This window comes from Caloenas nicobarica, chromosome 6 (genome assembly GCF_036013445.1).
Source record: "Caloenas nicobarica isolate bCalNic1 chromosome 6, bCalNic1.hap1, whole genome shotgun sequence".
In the NCBI taxonomy this organism is placed as follows: Eukaryota; Metazoa; Chordata; class Aves; order Columbiformes; family Columbidae; genus Caloenas; species Caloenas nicobarica.
Window position 1 is genome coordinate 15,155,974 of NC_088250.1, and position 26,298 is coordinate 15,182,271.

General features: G+C 37.5%; 1 long non-coding RNA gene across 1 annotated transcript; it reads right to left on the reverse strand.

Annotated features, from left to right (window-relative positions):
* Positions 1-86: 86 nt before the first annotated feature.
* LOC135990533 (uncharacterized) lies at positions 87-24,140 on the reverse strand. Its single transcript, XR_010606426.1, has 4 exons — positions 24,054-24,140; positions 20,510-20,641; positions 7,712-7,824; positions 87-238 (listed from the first exon to the last, which is right to left on the reverse strand). It is a non-coding gene; the product is annotated as an uncharacterized LOC135990533 (long non-coding RNA).
* Positions 24,141-26,298: the final 2,158 nt, after the last annotated feature.

A 26,298-nucleotide genomic window follows, 5' to 3' on the forward strand; every position in this document is an offset into this window, starting at 1 on the left:
TAGGAGTCAATGGGTACAGCCCAAAGAGGATTCTTAATTCTTAGTGCTCCTTAATGAAGATAAAAGGTAAGTACCTGATGTGGCTGCACAAACTGAAAGAATCCCAGAAGTGGAGGAGCAAACCTGGGGATTTCTGCTGATGAGCAATCAGTTAATGAAAGAAAGGTCTGAAAATTGCAACACTTCTGTTCCAGTGCTTTTCTCACCATCTCTGCTTTGCACCATGATTTTGCACGACCTGGGAATAAACCGAACATTAGGAAAAAAAATATGAAGAAAACAAGATTCCAAATCAGAATCACCAATCTCCCAAAGTAAAACTTTTCAAATAATTCTGTTTGATGCTGTCATTACGACATTTGAAAGGAATGCAGAACAAGTACCACCTTTTCTTTCTGCGTGCTCCTCAAACAAGAAGGTGAAGTGGACAACAATAACAACAAAGAAATCTTGAGGCTGCTAATCCCTTTTAAGCCTAGTTCTTTGCCCCATGCAAAACTTTACTGAGATTAGGACCAGAACACACAAACTTACTTTTCCAAGTAAAATGTCTTAAGCAGGTTTTGTTATGGATATAATTTTGCTGCGAAGGCAGCTTTAAGTGTAAGCTTGGGAGACTCCAAAGTGAATGCAGAAAGCTGCCACAGAGTGCATCTCTGCTAAAACAATGAACAAACTAATTGCTGGTCTCAGTCACTTAATTTGATCGAGGTCATTAACTGCAGGAGTGCTCGTTCATTTATTCTTAAGTGTTGCTGAGATTACAGTGACCCAGGGAACCATCCCTCCTATCAATAATTCATTAATGTCATGAACTGTCACCCCAAAAAAGGGACCCATATCTCTGTATGCATAACAAATAAGAGCAGTTTGAGGTTACCTTTTAATCTGATAGGTATTAGGTCTCATTTCTAAACCTATTTATCTGAAATACACTTGCACTTAAACTGGTAAATCCTCTTCTGCTGGGGTCACACGAGGCGGAAGAGGCTGAAGCAAGTATGAAGAGATCTTAAATAATTTGATGCCATTTTCAACATATGCAGAGGATCTCTTCTGTGACTTTTACACTCATAAGGTACCAATGGCTTGATACATTTCAAAGGAATTACACAGCGCTTTTTTGCATTCATTAAATACCCCCCACCCAGTTTCCCACATCGTCTGTTTTGGGATGGTGGAATTATTTCAGTCACCTTTGGGTTTTCATACCCAGTATTATATTACTTAACAGATTATGTTACTTGTTCTATAAACTTCAAGTAGCTACAATCAACAAACAGATAACTACCTCCTGTTGAGCTATCCTAGAACGTAAGACAGAATGCTTCCAATTGTTATGCATGGATCTATAAGGTTTTCTTTTCTTTTTGAGTTATACACAGGACATAAATTAGAACCACAGCATCTAATAATACCTGGACTGATTTGCTTGGCTTTCTTCAACAAAAATGCACAAACAGACCAAACACTGGATCCAAAGCATTCTCAGCTATGGAATAAGAATTAAAGTAAGTTAACTGTTTATCAATATCACATACAGATCAGTTTTTTATTACCATTCTGGCTTTTTTACCACCTTTGTGTTCACCACAGTAATTGTTTCATTTACACGAAACTTAACGAATGTTACATGGTAAGTGCTCACATTTAAATGGACAAAGACAAATTAAGAGAAATTTGATCATGGTCTTTGACTGAAAGCCACTTTCATATTGAATTCTACAAATTTTTCAGCCCATTTGACCACAATAAACATTTCGCTATATTTCTGAAGTTTATCCTTTCAAAAAAAGCAATACCGCTGCTGACTCCCTTATTTTCACTAATGCTTCCCTTCCATTTTCACACAACATCATTAGATTGTTTGAGTAAAATTTGAATTCCAAGAACAGCTCCGGATTGGTCATCTTGGTTATTAAACTAGTGTCTAACCAGATTATGAACCCAGATTTATCCATGACACTTACTATTTCCCACAGGCACTGCAATATCAATCTGTGTGCTTGATTTTATACAGAAACGAATCCTGAAGTTTCTATATAGAAGCACAACCAGTATCACTTAATGATTACATTCCACAAAAACCTACAGACCTTGTCTTCCTTTGGTTCTGCAGTATGTTTGCAGTGGTTCAGCAAATAACAAATGGCAATGCTCAGCTACACATCCTCTGCACAGAAACAGGCCCCCTAAAAACCCAGCTGTGCGGATTCTGGAGTCTTGCAGTCAGTTTTGGAGTATTTAGTAAGCAACTCTTGGTTAACAAACATCTTCCCAGGGTTGTAGTGTCTTGGCATCTGAGCTAAACTGGAAAAAGTTACTCATATCAGAACTGGACTATTCTTGTGTGGGAGAACGTGGAATAATCACTTGTGGAAGTTATTGAATGTATTCATGGTTTTCTGCAGATATCATAACATATGTGTAGAGCAAAACTACTGACCTATCTCTATGTCAGATGGCTGGAATTTGCACGCTGCTCTTGCAATTTGGGATTCCTTGTGTATGTTTGAGTCTTGTGGTTAGTGACGTTCTTCTCAGAAAGACAAATGAGAGACACACTCTTACATATTTACAGGTGACCTCAGGTCCACCACACCTCCCCAAAAGGTCAGTTCTTCAGCAAATGATCTAAGTGTTACTTTAAAAGTTCCCAAAGTTCTGGCCTCTAGAACATTCTGGCAGCTATCCCTTGTTTCCAAAAGGGCTTAATCTGAGCTGAGAATCTTCAGGTTTTGTCACTGTAATTACCCCTATGTCAGGAATAAGATATTTATTTTGTGTTCTGTGGGGATTTTAATGACAGCAAAGAATCTTGGAATTTAAAATGAAGTGTAGAATTTCACAGAAAATACTGCAAACAGTGCAAATAGTGATCAAAAGCACAGGGGTGGAACGAAAAAAAAAAAAAATAGGCTGGATTTAGGCAAGCGTAAAGCAACTTCTTTTTCCCGAAATTGTACTTGGTGAACCAACACATGCTGCTAAGATGCATCTATGACATTGTTTTCTCTTAAAGCCCACTTTTTAAAAACATTTGACCTACCAGAAAAGCTGAATCTAGAGCCACTAAAGAAACCCCATGCACTTCTTTAACCATTCCTGTTTATGAGCTAGAAGCAATGAAAATTATGACTGACACCTTAACAGACAATTACAGGAATTAAGGTGGCAAAGTCAATGAAATTATTTCGTTCTTCTCCCATTCTCTTTTTTTTTGTTTTGGTAAAAGTCCTGTGCAGATTAAATAAAATTCTTCATCTGAGTCATGCTGGGAACTGTGTTACAGCACAGCTGTAAAGGCTCTTAAGGCAGAGCCAACATTCTGACTGCATACGGATGAAGCAGACGGCACCCACAGCATTTTCGCTTCACAGCAGGAGGGACACAAGCCAAACTAGTTTAATGACCTTTGGGTGTACTGAATGCTAGGGAATTCAAAATCTATGGCCAGGGTGTGGTTTTTCTGTACTGAACACAGACCTACTCTTGTCGCCAACGATGGAATCTGTTTAGAACGTTGGCCCAATGCCTTTGTGAGGATGCTCCTCCTTCTCACCAAGGTGTCAAAACTAATTTGCAAGAAATCCTTTCTTCTTGTCTCTAATTCAGATTTCCAATGTGCAACGGAAAAAAAAACCCACCCAGACCTTCACTAGTAATACTAGTGAAATACTACAATCCTATCCACCTAAGAAACTACTTAATGAAATAGCTACATGACTTTGTGGCTGGAGAGTGTCTTGTAAAGGCTTTTGTGCTCTACAACTTGAAGCTGTTGGACATCAAAATAATGTAAAATGGCAGAAAATATTTACAGATTTAAGAATAAACTTGGTTGTGAATTGGTGTCTATGTTTAGTTTTACACAACCACAAAAAATCATGTTTTGCTGTATCTCTTAACAAAAACCTGTTAAAACCATCGGAAGACCTGTCTAATAAGAAATTATCATAAAAAGCAGGTTATCCTTTCTGCCACGGGGTTTGTGTAGAAGTCACCATTGCTGCAGACAGTCCACGCAGTTCTCAGAGGGCTCATGTGGACTGGACTTCACTGACCTCCAGCTCTTGGTTCACATGGGGCCTCAGCATAGAAAGGAGGTCCTGGTTTCAGGCTTCAGCATCAGCAATCCCACACATTTTGTGAATGCTTTTTTTTTTTTAATAAAAAAAGGACAATAACTGTAAGATACAGCCAAGATTTTTAAAAAATTGATGTTTCATATTTTTCTGTTTGCTGATTTATTGTTTTTCTAATGAGGGAATAAATATTCTTGTTTGAGTTTACTAAAGAATAACAAAAGACCATTCGTACTTGTATGACTCATCCTTTAGAAAAAAAACAGAAAATAGAAGAACACAGGATTAAATGTTTTAACTCTTGATCTGTTCAGTATTAACATGATTGGAAGCAAAAGGAATTACCAAGGCAAAACAATTTAATTTTTGAAAAAATAACTGTTCTAAGTGAAGGCCACTGGAGACGTGTAAGTAGGTCAGAGAACATGGCAAGTGATTACCCCAGTCTGGAAATAAAAAAAAAAAAAAAAAAAGAAATAGCAGTCTTGAGGAGTAGTGTCAGAGCAGCTTTCACTGGCTGATGGCATGAGGCAGGTATGACGTTCTCCTCTGGACTGCGAGGGCTGCTTGTGTCCCCAGGAGCACCCGGATTTCCTAGAATGGAGGAACAGGCTCCAGCTGGGTTTCTGGAAGGAGGGGCAGCGTCCCGCGGGGCCAGCCCTGCCGCTGCTCGCACCGGCGGGTGGGTGGCCCGGGAGGCTGACTGCAAGGGTTCTCTCGACATGTATTTTGTGGGATTTCTTCTGAGCCATGACCTCTCGTCACATTATTTTTTCTGCTCTCGACTCTAGTATATTGTCACAGAGCTCATCGTACATCTACTATTGGAAAGTGGCAGCTCTTACAAATTAATCTGTTGAATGTCATGCATAAAAGAATAACTCAGGACCTTAGTTTAGATATATGGGTTGATCTGTTCTGCTTTTCAAAGGTAGCTTTAAAAGTACCTTTCAAGATGAATCTTGTCCTAAGAATATTAAATCACCACCTGGTATTTGAAAGCCTCAAAGTCTGTACTAATAACGTCAGGTATAATGGCAGACAAAGAAGATATTAAAAAAAATACAAACAGGTATGTATTATAGTTATGCTACTGATCTGAACTCATTTTATGGCTAAGCTCTATATGGGCTTGCAGGTTTTGTTTTAATATTACAGAATGGAAAACCCTAGTTCAAACATATCAACTGTAAATTGGTAAGAACTCGGGCTATGACAGGCAAGTCTGGGAAAGTTTTCTTAGATACTCTGGTAGCTTTTTACTCACAAAACCCCCTAAAAGTAGTAACAATAAAGTTGTGGTGGACTCTGTTGACCAAGGCAAACAGTTAGGAAGAATAATCTGGAAAACAGAATTAAAATACCACACATTCATTCTTTTTCACCCCTGCAAACTCTGTGGCATGAAAAGTGGCTTTAATATTATTATTTTTATATTTCTACTTGAAACAATTATGCTAATGAATTGGATTTAAAATATTCCATGAATCAAAAGATTGTTATGACTCATTCGAGATCCATTTACACTTTGTTTCCTAAAGACAAGAAATGCTTTTTATCTCCTTTCTTAACAATTGTGTCTCATGGAAAAGTAGAAATAAATATAACAGAAAAAATATTTTTTTAACTGGAACAATATAGCAACATTTTTTTAACAAACGGCGTAGAGGTGTGAAATTTTACTCCTTACTACAAGAATGTATTCGTCTCAGCAGATCATTTTCTACACACATGGGAAATTCAGAAAAGTGTCTACTCTAGTGAATTAAATCCATATTTGAAGGTATTAAGCATCCTTTTTTCAAATGGCACAAGAAGACTACAAGGCTAGTATTCTGAGTACAGAAGAGTACAATAGTCATGATTTTGAGAGCAAAGAATTAAGAGTATGCTTTTAAATGAAAATACACATAACCCCACCTTCGCAGCCCCAGCCAAACTCCCCGTCCTCAAAGGAATATTCCACCAAACACTTGCTAGAGATCAGTCAAGCTCCAGGACCCATACTATTGAAGAAATCTTGCATGCATAAAATTAAAAAAGCAGCAGCAGTGGAAAGAACCTCTCAGTGAATGCCACTATATCTGCTTAGTACTTATTTTAAGATTAGAGGTCTGGGTCATTCTTGCCTGGTGCTGGCAGTACGCTGTTTACTGCATTGGCGGCGTTGAGCCAGCTCAGCAGACATTGCAGGAGAGCAAAGAGATCCCCCGGGGGAACCAAGGACTGTTCAAATCCTCCCTCTCCTGGGCATCTCTGCATCTCACTGGCATGGAAAGGGTGCCGACCCCCAGCCACCCACCCCACATGTCCCCCACGGGCTTCTGCTTGTTCCCAAGGCCAGCAGAACACACAGCTGTTGAGAATTTGTGAAATGAGCAGACACACAGGACTGACAATCTGATGTGCTGTTATGGAAATCTCAGGCTCTTTGCACAACAGAGAATTAAGCCTGTTTCCATTCCCAGAGCTTCTGGTGCTGTTTTTGATTTAGAAATTGCACTTCCTAATTTATTAAGGTCAGAAGGTCAGTCTTGTTATTGTACTATCTTTCCCACAAGCTGCCTTACTGTGCCTCTTTATGTTTTGCCGTTGTGAACAAAACCACTGCATACTGTTATTTTTCCAGCTCCCAAGATATGACCCATGACGATATTAACTACTCAGAAAGTGAAGGAAAGCTCTTCTTTTGGAAGAGTCATGAAATTTCAAGATTGCTAATTGCTTTACATATACTATCTCTAGATCTTCAAGAACTTTATCAAATGTCATCTTTACATTAAGCAAATGGGAAACTACAACATAAAGAACAGAGAATATTTTCTAAAAATACAAAATGAAGATATGAGCAAAATATCCTGGTCCTGATCCAGTGCCATATTTAATGAATTACAGTTATGGAGTTGTCATGTACCTCAAATTTGTTTCTCATCAGCCAAAGAACACTCACCATTAGTCCACAGAAACCTCCTATTTAAAATAAAATCTCACAAAATATATCATAGTAAAGCCTCAGCGTAACTACCCCTTAGTGCAGACTACATTGTGATACAAATAAAATACTAGTTACAGCATTTTTTTTGTGCTGAGGTAGCTACTTAAACCCCAGAGAACTTGCCGTCCAGTAAGATGGCAAGCTATATAAAGTGACGTACCATCTGAACACAACTCTGCAAAGAGTTGGAGCATACAGACATTATTCAAGATAGTTGCCACAGGCTCATGATAAAGAACAGTATGAGCAAGCTTATTTAGCTATGCCCTGCGGTACAAGGCATATGCATGTTAAGTGCAAACTTATGGTACTGTCATTTTAGCGATCAGAAGATTTTCGAATTTTAGCTTAAAGAAGCTTTCTAATGAAGATGAACAGAGAACATTCAAAATTTTGACACTGCATTTTGGTCATATTCTTTTTTATTAACCTGCAAATACAATGCCATGTAGGTAAAAAAACAACATATATTTAAATCAAACATCTATATGCAGGTGCAGGAGAAGGGGGTAAAGGAGTCTTTTCTATTTGTTTTTAAACCTTTTCAAAATTAGAACGAGGTGTCTTTTCAGAATTTTTATTTGAAACCTTATTGAAACACTGTTTGCAAATAAATGACAGGAAAACTCACCTCATCAGTATCTCAGGAAAGCTGCAAAGCTGTCAGAAGCAATACTTTAATATTCATGAGATGTTTCTAACGTGGAACTTGTAAAAGTACACAAGTAGTGTGAATTGCAATTTCTGCGAAGCAAAGAGCAAAAAATAATTAAAACCATGAGAATTAAAAGGATATGACCTTGAATAACTTCTAATGTTATCAAACAATGTGCATTAGTTTTCCTTTGGACCTAGTGCACTGGCTATTTTGGAGTACAATTAGCAAGGCAGTTTTACTCTATTTATGCAGAGGTAATAACACCTCAAAAGCAAAAAATTGCTATTAGTCCTTCCCAGAAACACTGCATCTGGTTCTGGAACTGATATTGAAGGACTAATAATTACTATCAATTCACCTTGATACAGCATCTACTAGGAGATAGAAATAGGAGCCCTATAGATATGGCCCTATTTCACACAGCAGGAATCTGTATCCACCTCTAAAAGATAAGGATCCCTCCAGCATTTGGGTGCTGTATGTAACTGCCATTTTCACTCACTGCATTTTCTTCTTTGTAGCTTCTGATCTGGTTCTCGCTCTAATTACATATAATTTGATTAACAAAGAGCACCGCTAACATCTGGAGTCAAGTTGGCCAAAAGGAAAAACCCCAACAAGGAGGTTTAAGATGAGCTATTCAGCCCTGCGATGGCTGGAGAGCCTGCTCTCCAAACCCTGCACTCCAGTCCCCAGAGAGTGATCCAGCGATCCCCCCGGCAGCCAGCACGGCACAACTCAGACACTTCACATCACCAAGTCACTACTTGGCTGACCCTGCAGTCTCTTGCAATCTTGAGGGAATCAGGAGTTAGAAAGCTGCTCTTTCTTTTACCATTTCAGAGTTTCACAGTCGTCACACTAATGAGTATTTTTTTTAACTGCTTAACAGAATAAAAAATTAAGGACATCTAAATCCGTTCTTCCTTGTGTTCTGCTTTGTCACTGCAACTACGTTTGTAGCATGAACTGAAAAGTTTGCTCCAAAGAGCTTACAGTATTTCTTTTTTGCCTTTTGCTTTGACAAGTAGGTCAAATTCAAATTGACTACTCAAGTTTCATGTTTTTAGTATTAATTCCAGATAAGAAATATCTGGACACCTCATAATCTTTAAGCCATAAGTATTATAAAATGGTCTTCACACATGTGAGATTGTGAAATAAATACTATAAAATGCTCCTCTCACATGATATATTCACACATTAATACAAATATTTGGAATATTTTCACTAGTGATCTTTATCTTTAGACAGCTCTATTTCCATGAAAGCAGGTTTGTCTGCAACAAGTTACCACCTAACCTCTGTTGAGCCAACTGGGCCGTTCTGCCTTCCTTCAAACATGACTAATGACAACCATCAGAACAGCTCCCCATTAATACAGACAGCTGTAAAAACATATGGAGAGCACCAGCTATTCAAGGAGCAGAACTATCAAGGTGTGTGGGATGGATGTTCCTGAAGCGACCAGGAAAAGGGATGCAGGGACTGTAAGACTCACATTTTGGTAGGAACCAGAGCAGGCAGTTATGCAGGCAAAGGCTGACGTTTGAGCCACGGACTCTGTGGATGGACGACAACTGCAGCCTCAGATTGCGCTGCAGAAATGCAGCAGAAATAGAGCAGAAATGCAGGAATGTGGGAGGGCCGACACCTCAGCCCCGCCGGGACCTTCCCGCTCTGCAGAAGGAGTGTGTCCGAGGACAGGGGCAGCTCTGCTGCTGGCTCCTGTCTTCAAACTCACCGGCAAAGCCAGCGATGACAGAGCAGCACGTTTTCTTTAGCACATGGCAATCTCCACCCATGGAACTGAGCTGGAGTCAGATATTTTGACAAATTAATGAATGAAATAAATGATGCCTGAAGTAAATTAATATAAAGACTGACCCATTTGTGCTCCACAATATACTCTAGTATGAGATAACCCTATAAACAAAAATACTACGTGCGCTTTTAGCCTTTGCAATTTAGGGTATCTAGAAGTCCAGGGATGTGCAAGTTTTGAGCTTGTAAAAATTTTCTGCATGAAAAGACCTTGGAAACCAGGTGTGATTTTTAATTCCATTGATTTTTATAATGATAAAATGATATATTTGAATATCAGACAACTTAATGAACAGGACAATAACAGCTATGTTTCTCTGCAAGCTTACTAGCTTATTTATATCATTTTATGTTTTTAGCACATTCTCTTGGAACAAACATTTTTTGTTAATTGTCTTTGACTCATCTACCTGAACCTAAAATTTCTTATCTGAAAACATTAAGTCCCACCCTGTTTACTCTAATGACACATACCAACTTCTTAAAAAAAATGCAGCTGTTTTCACTTTTTTTTTATATTTACATATTTTATAATTATAATGGGTTTATATTTTATTATAAACTGGCCTTGCTTTTCACAGGTTTGCTGTGTTTCATGAGATGACTGCCTTGGAAAGCATATTTGGATGTTCAAGGTATTTTCACAGTTGTTAGTTATCCACTCCCCAATCTCTGTGTACTTTGGGAAGTCAGGGCCTGGACAGAGTCACAGTTATTCAGCTGAGATTTTGAAAAGCGAAAGAACCACCCACAAAAAATGACCAGCCGGTTACTTAAGACATTGCTGCAGCAGAAGCAGAGGTATTGATCTGTCTGCTCACCTTTCACTGATCCACTCATATAAGCAAATTTCTGGCATGTCTAGGAATAAAATGACCTTATGGTGAATCTGTTCTTCCACATATGATCTTCCCTGAAAGACAAATGTTTATTTAAAAGCTGCTTTGATGTTTTTGGAAAATTTATGGCCAATGTCTTGACCTAATGTGTGTAAACTCAGGGATTATTCTAACTCACCTGGATAAATTTGTATTTTTGGTGCTGCAGACATAAGTGGTAATGTGGAGAAACTTGATGTTATGCAATACGTAGACGTTACTTTATCAGAAAAACCTTAAATTATTTATTGATTAGTTACTGAGCACCTAACCAAAATGAAGGTGAAAGCAGGTTAGGAATTTACATCAAGGTTGAATATCTTTGGATTCTCAACTGTGAAAATCCCTCTGATGATCAGAACACACATAACTGAGCACTAATTATGGAGGGGAGTGTTAGCAAAAGCAGTTACGTATTTCTCTGGAATGTCTGGACTGCAGTTCCTTTATCCTGGCCACATCTGCCTTTTCCATTCTGGCTGAGTTTTACACCTCTGCCCTGTTCACTGTCCTGCACTGTTTTATTTCTGTCTTCAATGTTCCTATTTTGTATTCAGATAACCCAAGCAAAAATGTTACAGGTATTTTTAAAGAAAATACTAGTAATGTACCATTTCCTGCAACCTTTTCAATAAAAATATCCCTGGTATTTTCTAATTGGAAAATTTCAGACAGTGGTTGACTGAGTATTCTGGGCCAGTTAAAAAAATCCAAGTAACTAGATATCTACATTCATCTGCAAAATTAGCTTCTGCCTATTCTGGCACATAAAATTATGATTTTGTTTACTATGCTTAAAAACTATATTTTCCTAAAAACACCCATAGTAATATCTGGATATAAAGTTAGTCACAACTCCTCAGTTTTTGGCTTCATACTTCATCACTTTGGTCTTCCCTAATACGACACTCTTCAACTGGTCAAGCATCCTTTTTCCTACAAAATGTTTCACTATCTTCCTCTACAGTGTTAATTATCCAATGCCCTTTTAAGTACCCTTACCCAGCTCATTGAAAACCACTTCCCAGGCCTTCTCCTAGCTTCTGTGAAATTCAGCAAAAAGGGCCATGTTTAGACACAATTCTTTCTGCAAATCTCCTAAAGTTCCCACTAAAACTTCTCTCTTTTGTGGAAGTCCTAATGTCAGAGAAGCATGGAAGTTTTAGAAGAATAATAAAAAAGTTCTCTCAAAAGTTAAGATATGTCTCTTAAATTATCTTTTTTCCTTTTCTGGAAGAAGTGAAAAATATTTTCTTCTTGACCCCTGTATTAAATACACATTTCGTTATTGTGCACAGCACCTCCTTTACTTTCTGAATTCACATCTACTGAAAGTATCGAAGCTCCTGCAGACTTCATCAAAGAAAACAATGCAAAGTTTATAAAGTCCCATGAAAATTGATACATATGGAAAGCTTTTTGTAAATTAAGTTGAGAAGACTTGCACAGAAAAAAAATTGAAAAAAAAAATTCAGTGTTCTGTTTATCTAATACTGAGGCTTCAGTGTTTACTTTACATCAGTCTGTGTTTACAATGGGTTTGTGGACACTAGATTAGATAGCAATAAGTCTGCAAAAGCCTGGGAAAAATGAACAGTTGACTTCTTTCTATAAAACACTTAAACTGTCAGTAACTTTCGATACTGTAATGACTACTAAACGCATGTTATAAATAAGGTGAGGCAAACAAGTTTCAGCCATTTTAGCTGCCGAACAAAATAAATCAGTTCAGAATGAATTACTTTAGGGTTTTTTGCATTGTTTGTTGGCGGTTTTTTGTTTGTTTTTGCTTTTGCTACAGGGTGTTCTTTTTAAGGTGCTCACATCCTTAAGAGTTCCCATCCCTTTCCCCAGAGCCCGAAAAAAATGGACTAGAATTTGTGGTTTGGTGTTCTAGATTCATGTCCTATCTCAAATACCGATTTTTATTATTATAAATAATATACTAGAAGATCAAAGTTCAAAGCTACTTTCTTAATTCAGTGGAATGATTTGAACTAAGGTCTCCGGCCTTCTGGATAAGTGTCCTTCAAGGCAAACAAGGTATTTTGAAGTAAGTACCTCTCGGTTCCTGTTGTTGAATCTGTTTCACTTGCTTTCTTGGAGACCAATCAATAAAAGCACCTAGAAATTACTGTCAGGAGAAGCTGTGAGCAGCTGAATTAAAAATCTGCCTGTGGAACTACTGTGTTTATATATGTTGCAAGCAATTACTTCTGCATATAAAGCAGCTTTTAGCCTAAACATCTTTGGACATTTAATGTGTTTTCTAACCATGTGTAGAAACTTGTGTTCCATTCTGTAACTGTGCCTTTGTATAATTATGCATTTGTGCTGGGGCTTTTTTTCTCCAAGGATTTTACAATAGTTAAAGAGAACCAAAATATAAGATTCAAGGTGTTAACAGTACACAGTATGTGCCCATGTGTTAGGCAACTGATTTGGTACATACGGTCTTATATTCTGAGTGTTAAAACAAGAAAAACTTGCTCAGAATCCCCAAAGACACTGAACAGTTATTTAGAGAACTTAGTGTTCTCTCCATTTTGGAATAGATTAGTTGCAGTTTGTTGTTTGCAAATGCCTTAAAAGACACAAGAAAGGTGAAAAAGCAAACCCTAGACATCTGTTCAGATATTAATACACCAAAGCATTTGTGTTTCCTCTACAACTTCGTGAGCATAAAAGCAGGAACTTTGGACCTACTATGTATATCCAACTAGGAAAATATATTAATCTTTGATTACCTAGAAATCTTATGCCCAAAAGGATTTTAAATAGCAGAGCAAACTACCATTTTCATGATAGCACTGATAGATCTTCTGAGGATCTTTAACTACCTTGTTCTTTGCTACACGGATGAAAGGTTTAGCGGAGCCTGGTTTCCAGGACCAAATGTCATTAAGATTCCACTGACAGGAACACAGTCATTGTAAAGCAGTTGAAAGCCAAAAAGCATCAGCCCTTGTGCAGAAACAGAGAACAGAATCAGGAGTGAGACAGTGTGGGAGATGGCCCATAGAGCCTCATCACCACATTGCTACAACTTCTTGAAGACAAGAAAAGTTCTGGTCAAGGGACTATGTCAGTAAAGGGAAAGCCCTTTACCTCATTCTACCACCTAGAGATTAAACTATGAAAGTTCTGGTGCAAATGAATCAGATGAACAATTGAAGAGTAAGCTAAAAAGCTTTTTTTTTTTCAGTTTTGATGTAATTTTATGCCAAAAATACTGGTTGTGGTATCAGTCTGAAAGGAGAACATACAAAATCTCCCAGTTTTTATCTTGGTTAAGGTCAACAAGACATGCAGAATCTGCAAATGAGAGGTCTTTCTCCACAGAATTTTCGTCTAAACTGATGAATCCTGCTTCGCTTTGTACATGGCACAAAATGCTGACAGCCAAAGTATTAAAAATTGCACCGCAGCATACAATCATGCGCTGGCAGACGGGTAAACTAGATGACCTAATAAACCCTTTCCACTTCTAGTCTCCAAGACTTTGCCAGTATACTCAAGAGAGCAGTCTTTTTATTAAAATGCCAACTGAAGATGAGCTTGTTTGGAAAATTATCAGTTTTTGTAAAAGAGAAGAATAATTCTCCATGCAGGTTTATGAACTGTTGATGCAGCATTTGATGGCATCCAGAGCAGTAGGCAATGTCTACAGGCAGGCCAAACCAGAGCGCTGCTTTGACTACAGCATTTAGCAAAGTCAATAAATATTTCCCCCCTAATATGCCAGAACAACGAAGAACAACATGACACATCAACTTCTTCAGTTCTCAGTAATCTGGGAAATGTTTTGTAATTGTTCACTTCATATTTGATACAAATGCAATGCTCTCCTTGACTTTCTTACTTTTATTATAAATTTAGACCTTTACCATACTGTTACATGTGGAGACTAGTCAAAATAATCCTTTGCTAAACTACTTGCCAAATTCTATTAAAATGTTTCAATCTACACCTCTTCTTTGTAGCACAGTAACAAGATAAAAATGAAAGTGTGTCAGAAGACCTTACAGGGATTTGTGGACTATTTAGATTCAGAGTTTAAAAGCAAATTACACTATTTGGTTACATTTAGCTTAATTGTTTTACTGGAGCTCTGGAGCAACCATATTATTCTGACATCTCCACTCAGGATGGCTACTGGTGCTGTTCTCATGGCCTGGGTTAGAATCCACTAATTTAATCATTTCAGGAACTATTACATGGTAGATGCAAGTTAGTTTTTTCCATGGTACGCATTTTGCTCCTCAAAACAAATGTGTCTTACTGGGCAATTGTCTAAGGTTTGGATGATTTTCATTACACATAATTGATGTGGAAATCCTTATTAAATGATTTTGAAATTTTCTTACATCAAATTCCTTCAATCTTTGCGTGTCCCCTGATTTCTGAGTGGTTCCAACCACAACTACGTGTGGATGTGAGCTGGCTAACACTTAAGGACAGTTCTGCCAGGCACATATCACTATGTGAAGTGGAAACACAGCACTGAGTAGAAGCAAAGTCTGATGGACATGAGCAGGCCACAGAAAGATGTGAACAGTGTTAACATATTCTAAGAATGGTAATCATTTTTTATGTAAATATGCTGGAATTCAGTCAGACTTTATGCCACAGATGTTTCTCTGAAGATTTCCTACCTAGACAGTATGGCCGTTGAGGAAATAGTGCATCAGTTTTTGTTCTGAATGTCTAGAGTTTTATTAAAATGAGATGCTTAATAACTACTTGTATCAAGTATGTGCCACTGATAATATGTCCACTGTCTACTGCCTATGTAGTACTCCAAATATGAACTAAATGTAATGGTACTCCAAGGCGCAACAGTCAGAAGTGTAATCCTTCCTCAAAGATTGGGAAAAAAAAAGAGCTATTACTATTAGGACACGATAGAGCTAATTCTGTACGTGATTTGGCTCAAAAGGAGTGAATAGATTATTAGGCATTACCATTTCCAGTTCCTGCTTGCTACTTTTTTTTTCACAATACTATAAACCAACAGGCTGGTAGCATTTTCCACATGCAAACTTTGTGACATTCAATTACAACACCATAAGCTGCTGGCAAGAACAACCATCTTCACCAGAGACAATCAATGGGTTCCTCTTTTTTTTTGCCACACAACTGCCCGTTTCTTTAATTTCTGTGCCATCACTGGGCCATGTGGAAGACATTCTGGATTGGAAGATGTCTACGTAAAGCCAGTATACAATGGGGCCATTCTGCAGCTGTGAGCAGATAATGCACGGTGTGGAAGTGTCCTCTATAAAGACTGAAAGGCTGGTTTTCAACATCTACTATGAAGGAAACAGTTGCTACTGCTTGGCTTGGCAAGAAACATATTTGCTCACTTAAAAGATTTCTAAAAGATGTCTATTTACAAATCAAGACTGAAAGTTTCAAAGTAACAGGACTATGTTGCAAACTCATTTATCCTATAAACAGTTAAATAAAGGCTGCTCATGATGAATTTAGAGCAACATGATGTGGTCTTAAAGGACTGTAGTTCTTAGACCACATGTTTTCTTATGGGATGTGAGATGCTACCTAAGGGAAAATATATTTCCTGACAGCGTGGGTAGCATTAGATTTTATATTGAACCTTCTGTAAAGCTGTGTGCTGTAGAAGTCAGTAAAAAACATACAGCTCTTAGCTTTGCTAGATAATACTGCTCCTTGAATTGGTGTTGCTTTCTTTGTTAGAGCATAAATCTCCACAAGGATGGTCAAGGAATAAGATTTTAGTAAATGTATGGTTTACACCAGAGGCCATCTCAGTATTTATGATCACTTAGGATGTAAGAGTTGTTTATAAAATACACACAAGATAGTAACTGTGTGAGTATCTTCATATTCACACTTCAAAGTCCATGAATCAGGAACTAAAAGTAAACAAACATTGTTAGAAATTATTACATGGGTACTTATGTATCCAAATCTCCACAATGGAGTAAAAAGATATATACTAATCCAATGGATGATATTGCAAAGCTTTAAATTAAGTGCCAGTATAATACAAAATGAGATACCTTGTCTGCGTTCTGATCCTTGACCCCACACAGCATTGCAGTAGGTGTGGGTAGGCTGGGAGTAGATTTAAGCAACTCTAAACCAGAAGTGATGGTAAAATTACAACTTGGCAATGGGAGAAGAGAATATGCAACCAGCAGGGAACGTCAGACCATGCAAAATCCATTCACTTATAAAAACAGCTGTTGTCACAACTCAGTATTAACTAGTCATGAGGCTTATGTCAGTCTATTGAAAGAAATTGACCTAATTTTAAAACAAAGACATGGCATAAAGAACAAAAACAGCCAATTCAGTGTCTTTTCCTCAGGTACAATACATAGAAGTTTTAAAGCAAAATGTACTGGTCAGATAATTGGTAACGAAACAGAACAGGACTCTTAACTAATTTAGAAAACTAAGGGTATGAGATATCAGAGTGGTTGACTAGTAGCTTAACTTTTTGGAGCAGGATTACTCTACTTGGAATATGGAAGCATTAAATGCCTGCAATTTTTCAAAGACTTGCTAGAAACAAAGCAAACAAATTAAGCAAACTATCATCAGCCCTTCACCCTTGTACAGAATGAAAAAGAGTATGAAATGAGTCTATTCAGTAAATTAAAAGAACAGACTGAACATCTTTTCGGAATTACAGCCTTTGGAATGAATTAAAATAACATACGGTGCATATTTATGTGGTCTGCATCTCACTCTCTCTGTCTCCATAGCAAATTTCATCTGCCTTTGGCTTCTATGCAGGCAAACTACTTCTTCATGTCCTAAACTGACGACACAAAATCATTATTAAAAATGGGTCTCCATTTTTCTCTAAGAGCTTAATTTTTTTTTTTAATGTATTCTGATTTCTGCAAATTCCTGTCATTGTGAAATGAAGTATTACACGTTATTCCTATCTGAGCACAGTGATAACAGTAACCTGGTCTCTTTCTTGTCATGATTAACCGTGATGTACACAAAGCCCTACAAAACCTATGAATTCAGTGCTTTATTTCTGCAATCATAAATATATGGTTACTACACTATATATATCTATGCAACTTCTATAATATATAAATAATTTCCTTTATTGCCTTCCCATTTCTCTCCCAGTATTCTCTGAAATAATCTGTTAAGAGACTTTGACTTCAATTTTAAGAACTCAGTAGTGAGAGGGGCTGCTTCATTGTGCTTCAGACAGACACCCAAAATCTTGAATGCTTTTTGTTGTAATAACTATTGATCATTTATTTATATTTCCATGTAGTCCCATAGTTGCCCAAGGAAGTTATTAACACTTGTAAGTTTAAATGAGCTGTAAATATTAGATGCCTGGGGATTTACAAAAGAACTCATCTCATCCATAAATATTTCTAGCCATTTAGGACTAGCACACAGACTAGCATTCTCAATGCAGCCTTATTTCATGAAGAAACATACGTAACGGAATCTAGGTCACAGATAAGAAAACTGGCGCTCTAGCAGGCAAAACATCTTTGTAAATGTGATGTGATATGTCCAGCTCACGTATTATGTCAGAAAGATATTTAACTTCGTTTAACACTGCCCTTTTAATGATGAGCCACTGTGCATCATGGATTTTTCTACAAAATACAGTGTGCATCTCTTACTTAGAACAAGAAAATTATTTTCCCGATACTGGATCAGACTAAAGGTCCTTTTAGTCCCGTATTCTAGTTTGAGCAGTGACCGCCAGCAGGTCCCTCAGGAGGAGTGTTAGAGAAGGGCAATTACAGACTGATACTCTCCCAGAGTAAAATTGCTTCTAGCAATTTACAGCTAAGGGATTTCCTAAGCCACAAGTGGTCATTTGTGTTTAATAACTTCAAAATGTGATTTCCACGCCTCCACCACCCCTGAGTCCTCCAGGAGCATTCTGAACCTGGACAAACAGCATTCAGAGCATCCCGTGGCAGGGCATGTGGCCTTGGCAACTTGAACTGTGTTGTGTTGTGTGAAGAAATAATCCTTTTGTGTAGTCCGATACTGCCACTTGCCAGTTTCATTCAATGCCCTCTAGCTCAGGGCAGCACAGAACTATTCCTTATTTATCTCTTTCATTCCACTCTCTATTTTATAAAGTGCTACAAAAGCTTTCTTCAACCATTTGGCCTTTCAGACTGAAGAGTATCAGTCAAATCATCGTTCTCTAGATAATGTGTAGTCTCAAATCCTCCTCTAGCAACTGGGAAACAAAAGTATCAAATTGCTCTGTGCCCAAGCAACAGGGACCTGGAAAAACAATACAAAACACCAAAACAAACAGCAATTTCCCTTTTTTCCACAAAAGTGTTCAGCTTCTCATCTAATGGTTACTGTTGGTGGGCAGCACATTGATCATCATGTGAGGAACAAGAATTACATTCTGACTTTCGAAATAAACTTAGAAGTTACCTAAAGTAACAGCGAGGGTTGGGTCAGAAATGGACAGAAAAGTGCCAGAATATTTCATGTAAACTGTACCCAAACTTGTTCCTATCAGAATTGTTTCAGTGGTACCTTGTGGGTTATACTTTGTGATTTTATAATTACAATGCAAGATTGCATAAACATAAAGGTCACGAGACTGTTCAAAACCTTTAAAAAACAGAGTGAGCAGTTTGGTACTATGCATAACAATCACTAGAAAGTTCAGAATATTTTCTTTTGCAAAAATTACCTTTTTTGGAAATAATTGTTGGAAATAATTGTGCTGAAAAGGAATCATCTGACACACTCATCAGAAGATACTGAACACAAAAAATAATTTTCAGAAAAGAACCCTAACAAGATACATTTAATTGGTGCCTGCTGATTATTTCAGCATCACATAATAAATTCTTTCATTCTGTTCTTTCAAATGACTTCCTAACTTTTCATTTCTTGCTGAACACTTAAACTTCAGGCCAGTCACGAGCTATAGCTTCATCAGACTTCATTCATGCTGAAAGACAAAGCTGGGGTATCGTCCCTTCCAGCTGTGCACCACCTCTGCCATACTTCTTCCTTTTGTTCAAAGTGTCATGTTCATAAAGCGATACAGATGTTTCAGATCCAAGCCTTACCTGTTTCAACTCAGTTCCCCATTTCAGGCTCTGCTGTGTATGCTGGCTAACTGTTTTCTAAGAGGTTTAAACACCAAAATGATACTTAATGCCAAAAAAATGGCCAATTTTAAGGAAGCAGAGGATCATCACAGGCTGAAAAAGCATGACTTTCCGCAAACTAGTCAACCAGCGCCACCCTTGGCTGAGCTATATTTTTCTACATTTGGCAAATTAGAAACCACAATTCACAGAAAAAACAAGGATTTCAAAATGCTGAATGAACTACCAGGCTCAGATATACGTTGGTATATGGATTTGTTTAATTATAATTTAAACAGTAAGAGGTGTGTAGCTTTAGAACTGCTGCTTCTTCTAAGGTTGTCTGAAGTTCAAAGTTCTATAAATGACCTAGTGTTTCTGTGTTTTTTACTGAGATGGCCTGGAGTAAATGCAATAAAAAACTATGCTTATTGTTCTCTAAACTGGAAAATAGGATAGAGAATTATTTATGGCTGAGATTAGGAAAAGATGTTACCAGAGTCTAAGGGATTACAGAAGACTTGAACCTTGCCTTCCGAAATTGGACATAAAAGATTCTGATAATAAAAAAACAACATAGAAAATACACAGGGGTCCCACACAGGGCAGAAGCAAAAAAAAAAAAAAAAAAATTGAAAAATTACTATCTCATATATATAAATCAAGAGTCCATCATCACAGGACACTGTGGCAGTCTTAACTCGTACTTTTTTTAGAGGCACTTCTCTGTGGCTGCAAGGAAGTTTAGCCTTACAGGCTTAAGCCTGGCTAAATAGGGGCAGGAAGATTTTTGAAGCTTGTAACACTAAAATAATTTTTAAAAAACCCAAACAACAAACATCTCCTCATTATTTAATGGGCTATTGGGATTTAACGTTAACAAGAAACATGAAAAATGTCTCTGGCTTAAACATTCAAAAGTTTTCTGTGTTATCTTTCAACAAAAGCCTTCTACTCACATTCACCTTGAATTCCATTTCTCGGGTGTTGCTTCTGGTTTTGTTTCTCTTTGCTCTCTACGGATTAATAACAGGGAAACCACACAGATCCTGAGATTGTCTTGTTCAGTTTTCTCATGTTTCCTCCTAATTCTGTAAAAGCAAGAAAGGTATTATGGTTAAAGAAGGTCCTAGTTCAGCAAAGCTTTTAAACTTAATATTAAATAACTGAATAATCCCAGTTAGGTCAGGACAACATTTCACAAACATGCTCTGCATGGTCTAAAGCCCTACCTTCTCAATTTTCACCTGGCATGTTTAGGTTAAATTTAACGTAATCTATTAAGATAGACTTAATACTCTAAATTAAATACTCTAAACTGAATCTTTATTAGGATGTTAACAGTTCTATGCAAAGAAATAAAATGTGTACTGAAAGAATGGGATTAAAACATTGCCATGATGATGTGGTTTCCCTAAATGTTTTGTTAGATGTATCAGTGACAAAACCTGCAAGAAGAAATACAGTGGCCTATGGGAATGCTCTGTTTTTTGCGTACAGATAGCATTTAATAGGCAACAGTGCTGGACTACAACACAGATTATCAAGAAAGTTATCCCTCTGAGCTCATGCAGACATTGTTCACTATGTATGACACAATTAGCAGTAAAATACAAGCATGTAATCTAACCAGTAAAGGGTGTCCTTTCACATTATTATTATTTAATAGCATCCTGACAAGAGACTAAAAAGGGGGCTAGGATAAAGGACTGCTGTAAGTATCACTGTGATAACTCATAAACGCACAGTAGACAGCATGGTCTAAGGGTCTTGAGGATTTCCCTGGTGTTCCAGTTTGGTAAGTACTTCAAAGGGAAAAAGAAATTGTGGCAAAGAAAGTATTAAACCCTATGGATTTCTGAGTGGCAAATGAACAGCTGAAGTAAAAAGCTTATAATATGGTAGACAAATTTTTTCCTCTCTGCTTAGTCCAAGGTTTTTTGGAAGTATGTTTTGTGAAGGTCGAGATGCTTTTAGCAGAGACCAGAAGTAATGAATGGAAAGGTCAGTCAGGTGCAGCAGCAATAGCTTCTTCTGAGAGCCTCCCATTTTGGAGGACTCATTAACTTGCTCTCTTGGATCCCAGTCTTTTAAATCAACCTATGTCAGCTGCATGGCTGCCTTCCATACGTGCTGGCTCCGTAGGAAGAGAGGTTGGTTAACATGCCAGAGACATGAGCTGAAGTGTGGGAAGGTTTGTGTCCTATAAAATAATTCAGCTATGCCAGAGAACAGTAGTAGCCAAAGTGAGAGGAGTCTGTGTTTTTTAAAGTGAATAAAGCAGTGAAATAACTCATTGGAGAGGCTAAGAGCCCTTTATAGCCTCATTCATCCAGAGCTGCAAGGCTGTGATATGGAAAGCTCTAGCCACAACAGTGGTGCTCCATGGGATATTGAGCTACTATCCTTATTCTCTATAGTGATGCTCCTTGCATGACTTTAACGCAGTGCAGATTACAGTTAAAATTAATCAACTTAAAAATGTATTTAATAACGAACTGAACACTTTGCAGTTATCATTAGCCTTCTATGTTTTATTAAACGCTAAAGTGGAAAGGCTAGAACTGCCATAGTGATCTTGCATTCTCTTTCAATGTGCCTTCACTGTGGCATCTCAAAGCGTATATATATACATATATATAAATCTTCCAAACATCTACGTTACAAGTGTGCTAATGGAAGAACCAAGTTTTAAATGGCATACCTTTGTTAACATAAAATGTCAGGCAGAACAACCTGCATAGATGCAAGAGCCCCTTCTTCTCAGTCACATACTTTATTCCTAGCAGACTTGATGTTAAAATACGAATTGCTTACGAAATTGTTTGTGGAGCTCGTTGAATGTATATGCAAATGCAACAAATTGAATTTAGGGCAACTGGCTGTTTCATATATAGATATTAATACAAGCTGAAAGTTACCCAACTATATTCATAATGCAAATGACTGGTGGCTCTTTGCTATTCCTGGAACCAAGAGATGGTAAGAGGGAAATCCTACTAGTGCAAAGGCAAGACAAAATAAAACAAAATTATAAGTATAGAAGATATAAGAAACAAGAATGTATTTAAACTAGTCACAGGGAGACTTCAGAAAAACTTTCAGGTAACTGCTGTTAACATGTGGCTTATTTTTTTTTCTTTCTGCCTCCATGAAAGTCACACTAGAAACCTTTCTCTTCCAGTTGCCCTCAATATGAATTTTGTCTTTGCAACCTTGGAATAAAATAAAGTATATACTTATATGGATTCCTAAAGCATTTGAAGAACAAAGCTTATGTACCTCCTGAACAACTTCACAAACTCAGAATTTTTACAGGATACCAGAAGATTTTCAAATAAAAATAATTTACTTTAGAAAAAAAAGGCAATTCTTTCTACGCTTTACTAAGTATGACAGTTGCCTTGGGTAGAACTCTGCCAAGACTCTCTTAGGATGATATTTACCATGAAAATTAGCTTCTGAAGTTAATAACTAGGGTCTGAACCTGACAGATACTTTATACACTTTAGAGAAAAGTTTGTGTGTTCAGTGTCTCTTAGGTTTGGTCCATCAAAAGCTAGTGTAAACTAGCATAGGTTCCTAAGAGAAAACACTTTCAGAAGAGCATTCTGAACATAGAGAGAAAAAAATTATTTTAAGGACCATACAGTTGTAAAGAAAAACAAAAAAATCCCCCACAAAACAGAAGCAAAGACACAGTGAAGGAGAAGAGACACAGAAGTCTGAATTACTCGGAGGACTTTTTTTTCCCCTCTAAAGATGTCCGAGAGTAAATTCAGTCTTCTGCATTAGTAATCAAAGGGACATCCGTCACTTTTTGGCTAAGAGTATAAAAAAATCAGGACAGGAGAAGGCAAGTAGAGACAATAAGAGGAAACAGAACTAAAAATATTTATAAAATATGTGTCTAAGTTTGGAATAACAACATTGTGCAATAAATGAATAAAACACCTTTCTTCCGTATTTCATAATTGATGAGTGGATTATAACAGGGTGTATGCATAGAAGATACCTTTAGCATTTCTAAGCTGGCATTAAAAATGTAGTTGTGAAAATAATTTTATCATGAAAGTATAAACATTATAGCATCGCTGGTTTTAGTTGCATAATAGTCAACTGTCCAAAGAAACTCTGCTAAAAGTCTAATTTCACATTTTCTTAGACTGTGTCTCCTCATGCACGACCAAAAACTGGGCAAAATTGAATATAGCTTTGTTATGTGACAAGAAAAAGGAGATAATAATAGGATGAAAAATTTTATTTTCACTCACGTCCTTCCCTAAGATATGGAGCTAACTTCCCAGTAATGAAAGAACAACACAGTACTCAGCTCAGACTGACAGCTAGCACCTCTAAGTGGCTTGAACTGAATTGAGGTGTACTGTAGAAGTGTGTAATGGCAGCAAGCACTTAATGTCTGTCTCACTTTACAAAGAGATGGAACACCTGAACATCTTCCCTAACCTGAGCAGAGCCAGGCTTCTGCCTGCAAATCCTTACCTCTGTGTGGATTTCCACTGACACCATTGCACTGTTTAGGTAATAGGCCATGCAAACAGATTTATCTGCAGGTTCTGGGCCAGAGTTCATGTCTGCTGGGCTGTCTGGTTTGCTCTATTCATCTGGGAGTCTTTTCAGTTTTGGATAGTAAACTTTGCTGCTCAGCCCCCAGAGATGTTCCCTTCTCATTTCTCTCTCCAACTGACTGCTGAATTCTTGAGCTGGAAAATGCCAGAGAGAACAAGACTTTCTGAAAGCCATACTTTGTGAAGCAAGACTTTGACCTTATCCTATGCCCACTGGAACCTTACGATATATATAAAGGAAGACAAATACATGAACATAAATAACTGCATTCACATTTAAAATTAAAAGAAAACTTGGAGATGATAAATTCTACGAAGACTGTTTCTGCACCTAGATTTCTCCACTTCTGTTAAAAAGCAGCCCTGAAAGATATTCTAGTCCTATGGTTCCTTCCTGTGTTTCCAGTAAGGTAGTAAATCAGAATGTGCTACTTGGAAAGTTAGTTATAGAAATCCAGGTTATTTGATGGCATTTACAGAGATTTGGCTCACACTTAAATTATATACTGTATTTAAATACTTAAGAAAGAGATATTCATGCCATGATACACGATGATTATAAGTAGCATTAAAAGAAAAAGATATTTTAAAACAATAATTCAATATGATTTTCATAAATTTGGGAAACAGTCTCCTAAATGACAAAATAATGCATCAAGAAACCTTGTATTTAATTTATACTTAAAAACAAAAACACACCCAAACCCCCAAACCATTAGAAGCCAGTCTTCAGGCATGCTTACTTATATTACTTGCAGACGGAATGTCCTAATGAGAGAAAATAGAAATGTCTGACTTTGAAGATTTGACCAGTTTTACATTTCTGAGCATTTTGCATATGATCCTGACCTAGGATTTCAGAGGGTAGGATGCTTCCAAGGTATTTTCTTCAGGTGCTTCATTTCTACTCTAGTGGAATATCACCATAGGGTGTTTTGAGTTTCTCATTATGAGATTGATAATCTTGAGTAGGAAATTAGTGAGCAGTAGAACTAACGATATGTTTCCATTATGGCTGTACTTTTAGAGAGATGGAGACAAACACTAGGAGGTAACCAGAATCTGGTACTGAGTGTAACAGCTATAGCACAGATGCTTGCACATTCCTTGAATAAATACCTGAGTCAATCCAAATACTTGCCTGGAAGATATGACACTTTTAGCATTCATGGATACCCTGATGGATTCTTCACAATTTCTCAAGTATTTTGCTGCATGGACTACTTGGAAGCATGAAGGGCTACAACGCAAGAGCTGAAGTTTGCCTCTTGGAGACAGACCAGACAACAGTCATATGTCTTCTTGCTCTGAACCATATCCAGAACTTTGAATGAGGTTCACGCTCCCTATGACCACAGCACCAAGAGCTGCTGAAGCAATGGATACCTGCCCTGGTAATGCTCTCCTTCTGGCACAGACCTAGGTGGCTGCTCTTCTGCAAGTGCTGCTATTTCTGTCTCACTCCTATTTGGCGTACAAGCTATAGAGACTCAGCTTGCCAGATTACAACTCTGCTGTAAAAGTGTGTTTTATACATTTAGGTTGCCTGGCCAAATGTGTCTGTCATTCTCCAATCATGATAACTGTTAAAGGTTGAAAAAAACAGAGAATAGAGCTGATGGTTATACTTGGCTGATGTAAGAGCTTTCCTATACCTCTGCAATCCTTACTTTAAATAGCAATAAAGCAATAAAAGATGCAGTGACTGAGAAATCACATGCAGAGGTGGTGGACTTAAGCCACAGGAGTCATACGCCCGTGTTATATTTCAGTTCCTTCCAACACAAATTTGAGAATATTTAGCTCTGTGATTCAGCTCATGGTGAAGCTGAGAACTACGACTTTCAGTTGACAACACAATATAGTCTACATGAAGATGAAAACCAGGGTCTGATCTCATTTGCAGTAAAAAGGATAATGCAAATTGAAGTTGTGCTGAGCATGACTGCATTGTGAAGGCTGAAATTAATGTTCACATGTGTCCACCTCCTCATTCCCACTTACGTGGAAATGCAAAACTTTCTCAGAACATTAGATCTGAGAGAACTATATTGGCATGAGGCAGCATATCAAAGCAGCAGCTCTAGCTTCAGCCTGGTTTTACCTTTTGGTTACTTCTGATGTAAACTGGGGGGTGATGATGGTGACTGAAACCAGAA